The sequence below is a fragment of the Equus caballus genome, chromosome 18 (assembly GCF_041296265.1).
Source record: "Equus caballus isolate H_3958 breed thoroughbred chromosome 18, TB-T2T, whole genome shotgun sequence".
Classification (NCBI taxonomy): domain Eukaryota; kingdom Metazoa; phylum Chordata; class Mammalia; order Perissodactyla; family Equidae; genus Equus; species Equus caballus.
Genome location: NC_091701.1, coordinates 74,890,613 through 74,902,089, shown reverse-complemented (window position 1 = coordinate 74,902,089; position 11,477 = coordinate 74,890,613). Strand labels below are relative to the sequence as shown.

Here is an 11,477-nt window from a genome sequence, read left to right as displayed (position 1 = left end):
GAATGCAGTTGCAATGGAGGCCTCAGTTAATCACACAGGAGTCTGAAGCTGGGATGGCCCTTCATACTTGTTACTAGTTATTTGATGCAGGCTGTCCGTAGGGAGGGAGCAGACCCAGAGAATTACCAGGAGCAGTATCTTAGGTGAGTCACATTCCTTCAGCCCAGGGCAGTTTGTGTAGAAGACCTTAGCTATGAACCCTAGGCTGGCACCACTCCAGGCAGCTGAAGGAATGAGACCCTTGGTCCTGAAGTGTGGTATCTAGATGGTACACCACCTACCCACTATAAGCAGTTTCAGATTTTTGGCCTAAGTAGAGACTTTAATATTGAAAATTACCAGGACACTGATATTCTTTGTGACATGTTAACCAGCTACAAATTCAGACATCATTTATCCAATCTATCTTATACTCGAGGATATAATGAAAGACTTAAAATTGCAAATTTGGAGGCCAAATGCCTTGGTGAAATAAAGATAGAATAAGTAAAGATAAAGATTTCTCCATCATCTCTGTGTAGAATCTATACTGAGCAATGAAATGACATTAATATGCATGGACTTATCAGGACTCAAATGCCCCAGCTCCTCCTAACTTTCTCATGAACTGTCTATTGAATAACCTATTCTAGAAGTTTGGTTTTTCTAGGTATCAGTCTTAACCTTTGCTGGTTCCCAGTTTCTAGGATTTTAGAATCTAGGGTCTTAGAATAAGTGAAGTGTTACTTCACTTCAAGTGTTTGTCACTTTTTCTTCTCTAAAATTGCCCATTGATGATAATTATATCAACAAGTTCTTTTGATGTCTTAATATCAGTGCCAAGACTCTTCTCTCTCTCCTTTTCATCACCTCAGCCAACTACACTCTATTAAAGAGCTTCCCACCATCCTCTGCTTAGGCCAAGCTCCTCTCATTGCCTAACCCAATTTTCAGTAGTGCGATTCATATCTTGTCATTCCTACTTAACATTTGGAAAAGGAAAAGGAAAGAGATGGAAGCTATTACTTACTGGGATATTGAAAAGTGATGCATTCTAACCCTGGTAGTAAACAACCAATTTATATTTTGTTAGATTAGGATGAACACAGTCGGTAAAGCACAAATTATTTCCATGGTATCCAGAAGTACCAACGGTAAGCCTAGCACTCCTAAGAGGACTCCTCCTTGAAGGGTATAGAAAGTCATAAACACATAACTAAGCAGTGGTCATGAAAAATTATTCCAAACGAGCACATTCAGAGTTTATTTGTGTTATATTTTTGTTTGATTATAGAAATCACGAATAGCTCTTATTGATCCTTGAATTATGGCATGAATGTGAGAGCGATTACATTTCTGGAAGGTTTAGATAATACTTTATGAGAAGTTAAGTGGCTAATTAACTAGAACATTTGATATGAAAAAGCTCAGCAGGTCACACATTTTATAAAATGGCACTACAGAAAAATGATTATTTACCAAATTCTGTAAAAATGCATTGTTTCACCTACTCTTTCTTCCAAAGTTCTCAGGAGACTTAATATTATTTTGTATACCAAATTGGTCTAATAGAGTAATCAGCTTAGCATCATAACGTGTATTTCAATATACTACTTATTAGTTAATACTTCAAAAATCAGAATTATAAATTGTGAGTGTTGTACCACTATAAATTTTTTTTTTCCATCTTTTATTCTTGGCTTTGGCGAGAGGTCTCACAGACATCTAAATGACCTGGTCTTTCTAGCTCCAGCCAGTAAGAGTAGAGAGTTCCCAGTCTTGTTCTAACAGAGCAGGGAAAACTGAGTTTCCTTCTTCCTTTGTTCTGACTGTAGTCCTATAGGGACTGAAAAACCTCTTCAGTTAGATGAATGTGTCTTGTATACAGCTGTGAAAATTTTCACACATCAGGATAAATCAGCAACATGTACTGCTGAGAGAAGAAAAAGAATGGTTACTGCCAAGTGAAGCTTAAAGGAAACACACCCCAATGTTTGTGTAGGCAAATGAGTGAACATAGATCCTGGGGCCCCCAACACACCATTTTGGTGGATTAATATGCACGATTTGTCCATACTGACAAAATGATTAACTGGTTTGCATCTGTGAATTCATGACCCCAAACAGATGAAAGGTAAATATGGCTATGTTGACAAATGCCTTCATTGTAAAATTCTGGTACAAATGAAGGCATTATAAGGAAAAAAAAAGAAAAAAAAGAAAAGATCTGTGTAGAATAAATTCATGTCAATTTTCTTATCAGCCACCAGGACAATATTCTTATTCTTTCAAAGAATGATGTTGTGACATTAATTATCTGTGGAGGTAAGTGGGGAAGATATTTAGGGGTAGAATTTTAGGGTGGAAGAAATGGATAGTAGGAGGTAAAGAGGGGCCCAGCCTCATGAAGGAAAAGCCCACCTCAGCACCCACGAAGTGAGTGAGCAGGGAAATAATTCTTGATGCAATATCTAAGGCATCCTTCCAATATATTCTGGCTTTAAAGAAACTTCTAGGTTCTTCACATTATACCTTTCCTACCTCAGAGAGGAAAAATATGCACTACAAAAAGCTAGGCTGACATTCCCCAAATAGAAGCTACTGGAAAGATGAATAATTTTCTCTTCTTATTTTTCATTGTAGACAAAAAATTATAATCCTAGGAAATTCATTTAATAGGAGATAATTAAGATAGCGTGATACTGGAAATGTGGGTGAATTACAAACTGCAGAAAACTATTAAAACTAAAAGCAAGCAAACTAACCCTAAAGGTAAGGAATCTTATAGAAAATGAAGCGGATCTTGCCTCAGCAATCTGAGATTTCATGTTTAACCCATGACACCATACAAATTTCCCCCAAACAATAATAGAAGCAAGAATAGAAATTTCATGGTTTCTACTTTATTCAAAAGTGATTATAGGGGGCCTACCCCATGGCCAAGTGGTTAACTTCTTGCCCTCCACTTCATTGGCCCAGGGTTTCACCGGTTCAGATGCTGGTCATGGCCATGGCACCGCTCATCAGGCCATGCTGAGGTGGCGTCCCACATGCCACACCCAGAAGGACCCAGAACTAAAAATACAACTATGTACTGGGGTGATTTGGGGAGAAAAAGCAGGAAAAAAAAGAAGATTGGCAACAGTTGTTAGCTCAGCCACCACTCGTTAAAAAAAAGTGATTATAGTATAGTCTTTAGTTCTAATTATTTAAATGCGCAGTGTTTCTCAAACTTTAGTGTGCATACAAATAATCAGAGAACCTTGTGAAAATGCAGACTCTAATTCACTTTGCCTGAGAGTTTGCATTTCTAACAAGTTCCCAGATGACACTGATGTGAAAAGCCCAATGACCATACTTTGAAAGGCAAAGATTTAGAAAACTGGGAACAATTCAGAAGATCGTATAAGGGACATTAATTAACAATTGATCAATTAGATCTGTGAGGAAAGGTAATTACTTCTGGGAAAAATAATGAATGTGGGAAGAGCAAGAATAATCAATAACGAGGATCAAAGAATATAAAGGGCTCTTAGCAGAGTTTTCTTATTCCACTGACAGCAGAATTACAAGTGAGTTTCCATGATAGCAAAAGGGTTTATGCAATATCTGGAAGAATTTCATGACAGTGAGAGTGCTGAAAATTCAAACAGGTTACTCAGAGAGGCCAACCAATCTACTCAGAGTTTGCAAGATTTAAGATTAGTCCTTCCTCAGGAAAGATGGATTTTCTTCATGGCCTCTTAAAAACCTCTTCCTGACGAATGTGCATAGAATTGCCATATCAGTTTGGTAATTTTAATAATATATTTGTATTTAAAAATCATTTGGAAGCCAATTCTAAGTATTAGAGCTCACAGCAGACCTCATCTACAACACCACTTTTGGCTACTTGATTTATTTGCCTACTTTAGTGGTATTGGGAGACCTCTCTTGGAGGAAGACATTTATTAGGTTGCTTCACCTTGAATGTCATAGTCACTATATAGCCTTCATTCTCTTGTTTTCCCAATGGCTAACTAGAGGAAAAGTGACAAAGATACACTACTTGAACTTATATCATTTTTAAGAACAAAACTTCACAATTTTTGAGTGAAAAGTATAAAAACATAGTCCCAATTTTTAAAAATGCAATAAAAGAAGACAGAGACAGACAGATAAAAGGAAGAAAGAAAGAAAGAAAGAAAGAAAGAAAGAAAAAGAAAGAAAGAAAGAAAGAAAGAAAGAAAGGGAAACTGTTGAGGACAAAGAGCTTCATGCTTGGTCAAATTCTTAGGTTCATTTTTGCATCCTTCACAGAAACCACATTTTGTTTTCAAAAGAGTTTTGTGTTCAAATGGTGCTCTGAGAGTTGTAAAAAGGAGTAAGAAATCGTCTCGCTGTGTTTTTTTCCATAATTTATTACGGACATCTCTTACGATCCTTGCTTTGATAACACTGGGTTTCATGGGCTCAGTACTACAGTAGAAGGCCAAGTAAGAAAAAATAGGCAATAAGAGTGATGTATATAGTGCCTTCATTTGCCAGACCTTATTCTACATGCTTCTTGCATATTAACTTGTTTAATAGGTATAAGCATATGGGCAAGCTTCAGTAAAAGATAAAATAATCAAACACAACATATTCATGCTTCCAAAAAAAAAAAAAATAGAAAAAAGAATGTGAGGAGTAGTTGGGGTAGCTCTTTTTAGATCTCCGGTGAACCTCAGTGGTGTTGACAGCTAGAAGGCAATTGTACACAAGGGTGCTACAGAAGAACTGAAGGCAAAGTCATACAGAAGGAATCCAAATGTTCCCAAGCACATTCCAGCAATGTATTATGAGCATCCCTGACCATAGGTCCCAAGGTCAACGCTGGCTGGCATACTGGACACTGTAAACTCATTCAAGTTGTTCTGTTTGTATTTCTACCTCAATGATTCAACAAAGAAATGGATACATTTTTAGAAATATTAAAAAAATGGGTGGTGACCCTCAGAGTAGCTCCCCTCTCACCTTCTCTTCCTCCTGAACCCCAATACTATGTACCACTACAATTGAAGTGTTATATCCTAGTTATGATCATTCTTCTAATACAAAGGTTTGTGACTAAGTCCTACACCACATATCGGTATGTAGTTATAAAACAAAGCTACAGTTGGGTAAAAATTAAACTGATCAGAGAAAAATTCGATTGTCCTAGAAAGCAGGAGTAAGAGGGACTAAGGAGTACTTTGGGCCTTCTTGTAAGTAGTCAAGCAGGGAAATCCATCAGAGTTTGGGGTTTTCACTTCTCTTTTAATGCGAGGGACAGTAGCTCATATTCTCTCTTCAAGGGTGTTACAGAGGGATACTGAGAGGTGGGGGAGAGGCATGGAGGAACATCTTCTCTCAAAAGGCACTGGAAAGGTACCGCACAATAGTATGGGGGGAACACCTGTGCTCTGAAAGGCAGCTAGACAGCACTTCGCAGACAGGCTGATTGAAGGGAAGTGGAGAGAACTAGAAACAGGACAGAACTGGTGGCTCAGCTAGAGGTCCTCTGATTTCTGCTCTCTGGCTTTCTAGTTGAGTCAGCTGGGAGTCTAATCTAGCATTTGAAGAAAGGCTGAAAGCCATTTCCCAGGTGTCAGTAACCAGCTATCCCAGAGCGCACTGGCTGCTTAGTGAAACATTTTAATTATAAGGCTCTACCTCCAATTTAGAACTCCTTAATTTTTAACATACAAAATATGAGTTTCCAAGCCAATTTAAAAAAAATAGATCCTGCTAAAAAAAGTTATTTCAGAAATTAGGAAAATGCCCCCAAACTCCCACTTTGGAGAGAATTCCTCTCAATTAACATTATTAATAATTGCTCAGCTGTGAGGTCTCAATGCCCGCTTAATTAAAGGGATTCAGAATCTTCCAAATACATACTCTCTGTGCTAAAAATAATAGCTAGAGATACTTTGCCACCAGTATGTGGGTGGCAGGAAGAAGTGGAAAAAATAAAAATTCACAGTGCCTAATGATTTATTAATGAGTTTCATCTTCTTTTTGGAATGTGGACCACTAATTACATGTGTATCTAATCATTCACTGGTGGATGGAATGTTTTTAGCCATCAACTCAAGAAATAGTCACACTTCATAACTTGCAAGAGGGAAATTTTACAGTGACACTCCTTTAGCCGTTCTCGATTCCTCACATTTGCAGATAAGCTGGCAAACAAAAGTGGTCCTTGAGGCTTTCCATCTGGGCCCACTAACTTCCATCAGCAACTGGAAGCAGCGTCTGTTTGTTCTGTTGTTTCTGAGTTGAAGACGACCCACAGCTTTCTGCTAATGCGGACGCTTCGTTACCTTGCTGGGTGAAAGGCCCCCAGCGGCCCACTGCTATGTTACTATCATCCCAGAGATGAAGAAAAAACACACCCGATTTCCAATTGGAATCAATTAATTCCATAATTTATTGGATGAATAAATTATGGAATTAATGAAGTAACGACTCAATAGATAATTTCATCATTTAAATTTTGTAAGAATCCCCAACACGTAATCTACTCTTCAGACAGGCCCATGCTTTACTTCCTCTGTCTGTGGTTAAGGACCTCCAAAAGAGGTAGTTTAAAAATAACACCTGCCCAGAAAACTTACACTAGCTCTTTTTCGTTGACGTTTTAAATATCATAACAAACTCCATATTAGGTGCTTCAACCCCCTTCACTTCTCTTCTCTAATTACCTTCACTTTTCATTGCTCTCAAGCGGAACTATTACTTCTACTACATGTGTTTCCTCAACTTTCAAGCTGTTCCTCTGAAGGGCAGCGAGCCGCCCGCGCTTCCGCCGCCCGCGCTTCCGCCGCCCGCGCTTCCGCCGCCCGCGCTTCCGCCGCCCGCGCTTCCGCCGCCCGCGCTGCCTCACGTATTTGAGTGACTTCGAGGTGCCAGACGCTGCTCCGGGCCCCGGGGGCGTGGTACGACTCAGACAAGGCCTCTGCCCTTGGGAATTAGATTCTGTTGTGTGGAGCCTACACCTCCCTGCTCTTCACTCAAGTGGGTTACTCCCTTCTTCAAAATTCTGGTAGCCTTGTTCCTCCACTCCAGGTCTTTAATGAGCAACTCCAAATGGTGGACGACTGGGTGGCAGAAGTCATTTATTTTTGTATCCGGTACGGAAAAAACCTGGCATGTGGTAAGTGCTCTATAAATGTTTGTACAATGAATGAATGGTTCTATCCTATCCAGCCGCTCCCTGAGATTGAGCATATAGCTTTCCTAATACTAACTTACATTTAGTTGGAGCTTTCAGATTGTGAGATGTTGCCACATACCTTATCTCGTTTGATGCTCATTTTTTTTTCTAATGAAGTGAAGCAGTTAGCACCTCCCAGATGAAGAAATTGGAGCTCAGCATGACTAAATAACTTGCCTAGGCTCACACAGCTACTGTGCAAGGAAGCCAGGATCTTAGACCACTCCTCTTTCCACCACATCACGTCTTATTTACATAACTTTGTTAATATTGGTTGTTTCCTTCCCTCCGACCAGTGATTCTCACATTTTATTCGTCAAAATCACCTGGTGGGGGACAGCTTGTTAAAACAGATTTTGGACCCCAACCTAGAGTTTCTGATTCAGTAGATCTGGAGTGGGGCCTGATAATTTGCACTTTTAACAAGTTCCCAGGTATCTTCATGCTGTGAGAACCACCATCTTAGACTGTAAACTCTTCAAGAGCGAGCATTGTTTTCTGTTTCCCCCCTCAGTTACCCTTGCTCAGTTACTATCACACAACTGCTTTGTTGTGTCACTTTTAACAACTGACTGTCAGGGAGTTCTTTTTTCATTCTGGATTTCACTTGTTTTATGGCAGAGATTCAGAACAGCTGTGTGGGCTTTTCTTACACTTATTTAGTAAGCATTTTTCAACTTGTTTTTCAACAAGTGTGGTCCAAGAACCACATGCAATAGCATCACCAGGGTGCTTAATAGAAATACCCATTCCTGGGGCCCAATTTAGAACCACTAAGTCAGATTCTAGGGGGTTGGGGCCTGGTAATAAGCCTGTTAAGTGATGGAGGTGAGTTGCTTACATACTGGAGTTACAAACCTCTGCATTAAAACCATTTTAAGTTTCCCTTTTCTCTTGTATCTCCTCTTAGGTGAAAAACTCAAGCTTCTTTAAGTTTCCCTCCTAAAGTTAATTTTCTAGATTTTCTCTGAACCCTCTCCAACTTGTTTGAGTAGCCGGGGATGAATTTTTGGGCATGTTTTCAAAGAGTTCTGCATGCCGTTCCCATGTGTGGGTTTCTGCCCAGTATTTACAGAGAACTTTTTTAATAGGCAGTGTTTTGGTAAGTGACTACTGAAGATGTGAAATGGACTAGGCAGGGAAAATTTAAAAGTTGCTTTAACTTTCACATAAGACTTCTTTGAATTTTATATTTAATCTTCATCCTGAAACTTGGTTCTTCATAATTATTATCTTGAATGTACTTGACTCTATAAACACTACTTAAAAATATTTTATGTGTTCATTTTAGATCTCCAAATCCCTGTCATTATTCACTATGCTTCGTGAATTTTGGTTGGAAAAATAACATTGTTTTAAGGAATTTCTTTTTAATTTTAGAGTAGACCATTAATCATCAGGCTAATCTATGAGTTTGTTTCTTTGTTTTTCAAGTCAGTCTTTTCCAGATAGTGGGACTTGCCTTCTCAGTTTAGGAAACTGTTTCTTTAAGGTGTCCTGGGAATTGTGGAGCAAATATAGTGACAAGTCTTTAATTGGTCTGGAGTAGCTGATCTGAACAATTGCTTCCCAGGGTTTAAGGCCTTGAAAGCAAAATGTTTTTGGCTTGTGTCAACAATAAATAACATCTTATTCTCAGCTCACCTAGGAGTTCATCACTTAGTAGAGGGCTTGTAGAGCTCTCTTGTCATATCTAACACTGACCCTGCTGCCACATTCTTCAACATTTAAGGACCCTTGTGATTACATTGGACCCACCTGGATAATCCGGAAGATTCGCCCCATCTCAAAGTCAGCTGACTAGGAACTTTAATTCCTTTTGTAACCATAATTGCCCTTTACTACAAGGTAAACATAACATTCACACGTTTTGGGGATTAGCATGTGCACCTCTTTAAAGGGCTATCATTCTGCTTACCATAGATCCCATTGAGAAACAGCTGAAAATTATCATTCAAATTCTCCAACTGTGGCCCCTCTACCTGTAGCATCAGTATCACCTGGGAATTTGTTAGGTAAATCTCAGTTTCCACCCAAGATCTGCTGAACCAGAATCTCTAGGACTGGGCCCGGCCATCTGTATTTTCACAAGCCCTCCAGGTGATTCTGATGCATACCAATGTTTGAGAATCACTGTTTTAAGTAATGTCATAAGGAACCAGAATAAAAATTCAAGCAAACTCTCCATTTTGACTTAATACTGTCAGTTGATAGAGAACTTTACATTTTACTTAGTATTTTACTTATAATTTAAGGTTCCAGGAACCTAAAGCATTCTGGAGGTACCCTAGAGCCTCGGAGGATGCATGAAGACCAAGCAATGTGTGATGTTGCCTCTTCTCAATCCCACATTGATGTAGGCAAGCTTGACTTTTATTATTTATGTATTATTTACTATTTTCAGGGGGCAAAGTTGTATAAAATTTCATTTGGAAAAATTTACCACTGCTAAATATTTTTCCTGAAAACAGCTAAATGTATTGAGTATTATTTACACCTTTATGAATTAGGTCCAGCAGAGTTACTTCCACCTGTTTGCTGTTGACTTTTGCTGCAGGTCTAGCTGAGTGAGATGAAATGCAGAGCAATCTAGAACCCTTTGTTAACAAAATTAGGTAAGAGAAAATATTCAAGACGCTCCATTCATCTTTAGAATACTCTGCTGTGTTTGCTTTCTCCTACACAAACTGAGACTCTGAGGCAGTGACTGACTTCCCCAAATCCCACAGCCAGAAAGTGGAGTTAATATGACATCATACAGCCTGTTGAGGAGCCATCAGCTTATCATCCATGGCCGATTGTGGTGTCTGAACAGAAAGATAATCCACTAAAAAAAATAAAAAGGACCAAAAATAAACAAAAGGCCTGTCCAACTGCTGTTTGCCTGAAGCTGGCGTCTGAGAAGAACTTTCCCAGAAACAGGCAGCACCTGAAATTACCAAGTATAAATACGATGGGAAGAAATAGGCATGAAAGAAGTTTGAAAAAGCTCTGGTTTTAGTGTTTGCTTCTTGCAGCGTTGCCTGAGGGCCTGGTTTCTTCTTCAACATGCAGGACTCTTCAAAGTGAAATCAACGGGATTTCCTCCCTTCCACATTATCCCTCTTGTCCACTCCGCATCGGTGACCATCCTGAATTTATCAAGTTCTCTTCTGTTATTATGTAAAGACCTCTTGGGTTTACATAAAGTCCTCAAAGTCTTTCTCAATTAAGACTTCAAAATTTAAAACTATTAATTGAAACATTATGTGACAGGCACTTTGATAAATCCTGAAGTTACAGGGCTGAACCAGACAGACATAATTCCGGTCTCACTAAGCTTAAATAAGGACATATATTTCCCTGTCCTCCACAAATGCAATTTCTTTTTTATTTTTGCTTTCCACTAGTCCAATTGCTGTAACAACTTTGTGATGTTACCTATTTGTTGTTTTCACATTTATCTCAGATGTGCACAAATTTTCAAAGCTAACATTATATTGGTCTGAAATGATATGCTATTTTAAGGAAGATTGTGCAAATTATATTTCCAACTGCCTTCAGGCTGTTTCCATTTTTCTGTGGGCTGCGTCCTCGCCTTTGTTTTCCGGATCTGATTAGGCTTGGGAAGCAACGTGAAATAGGTCAGATGGACTGGGATTTGAACTTTACTTGGGAATTTTAATGTAATATTTCTAGGTCTCAGTTTTCTCAGTTAAAATGGATTACCTCTTACCATATAAGGTTGTTGTGAAGATTAAAGTATGTGTGCATGAGTGTATATCTATACATATGTATAGATATACATATATTTTAAAATGGAGAGAGATTTATTTAAAACCGTGACTGACATGTAATGGGTGCTCAATAAGTGTTTGTCCTCATATCCCCACCTCTTCCTAGTTAATTATTCTTATGAAATATGAACGTTTTCGTTTTTCTCCTCCATCCCATCGCCTCAGTCCCGGCACCACGTCTTGTGTAAAGACCCCTGCATTAGCCTCCTATTGTTTTTCTCTCCAATCCTTCACCTGTAATCTTTCTAAATGGTTGCTTTCACCATGATTCTCCCCTGCTAGGTATATCCTGCAAACACTTACTGCCCTTCACAGTGCTCTTTCTGGTGTTCTTCCTGCTTTACTTTCGTTTACTCTTGGTAAAACTACTTCCATCCTCTCCATTGCAGGATCAGTTCAATTTGGTTGTACTTACTGCTTTTCTTTCCCTAGGTGTATCATTCTCAGTTTTGCCTCTGAGTCTTTGCTTATGTTGTGGTAGGATTTTAAGTTGTGAGTCAACTTTA

At 38.9% G+C, this 11,477-nt stretch overlaps 1 long non-coding RNA gene across 1 annotated transcript; it reads right to left on the bottom strand.

Annotated features, from left to right (window-relative positions):
• Positions 1-1,219: 1,219 nt before the first annotated feature.
• Positions 1,220-6,810, bottom strand: LOC138918723 (uncharacterized). Its single transcript, XR_011428425.1, has 2 exons — positions 6,684-6,810; positions 1,220-1,912 (listed from the first exon to the last, which is right to left on the bottom strand). It is a non-coding gene; the product is annotated as an uncharacterized lncRNA (long non-coding RNA).
• Positions 6,811-11,477: the final 4,667 nt, after the last annotated feature.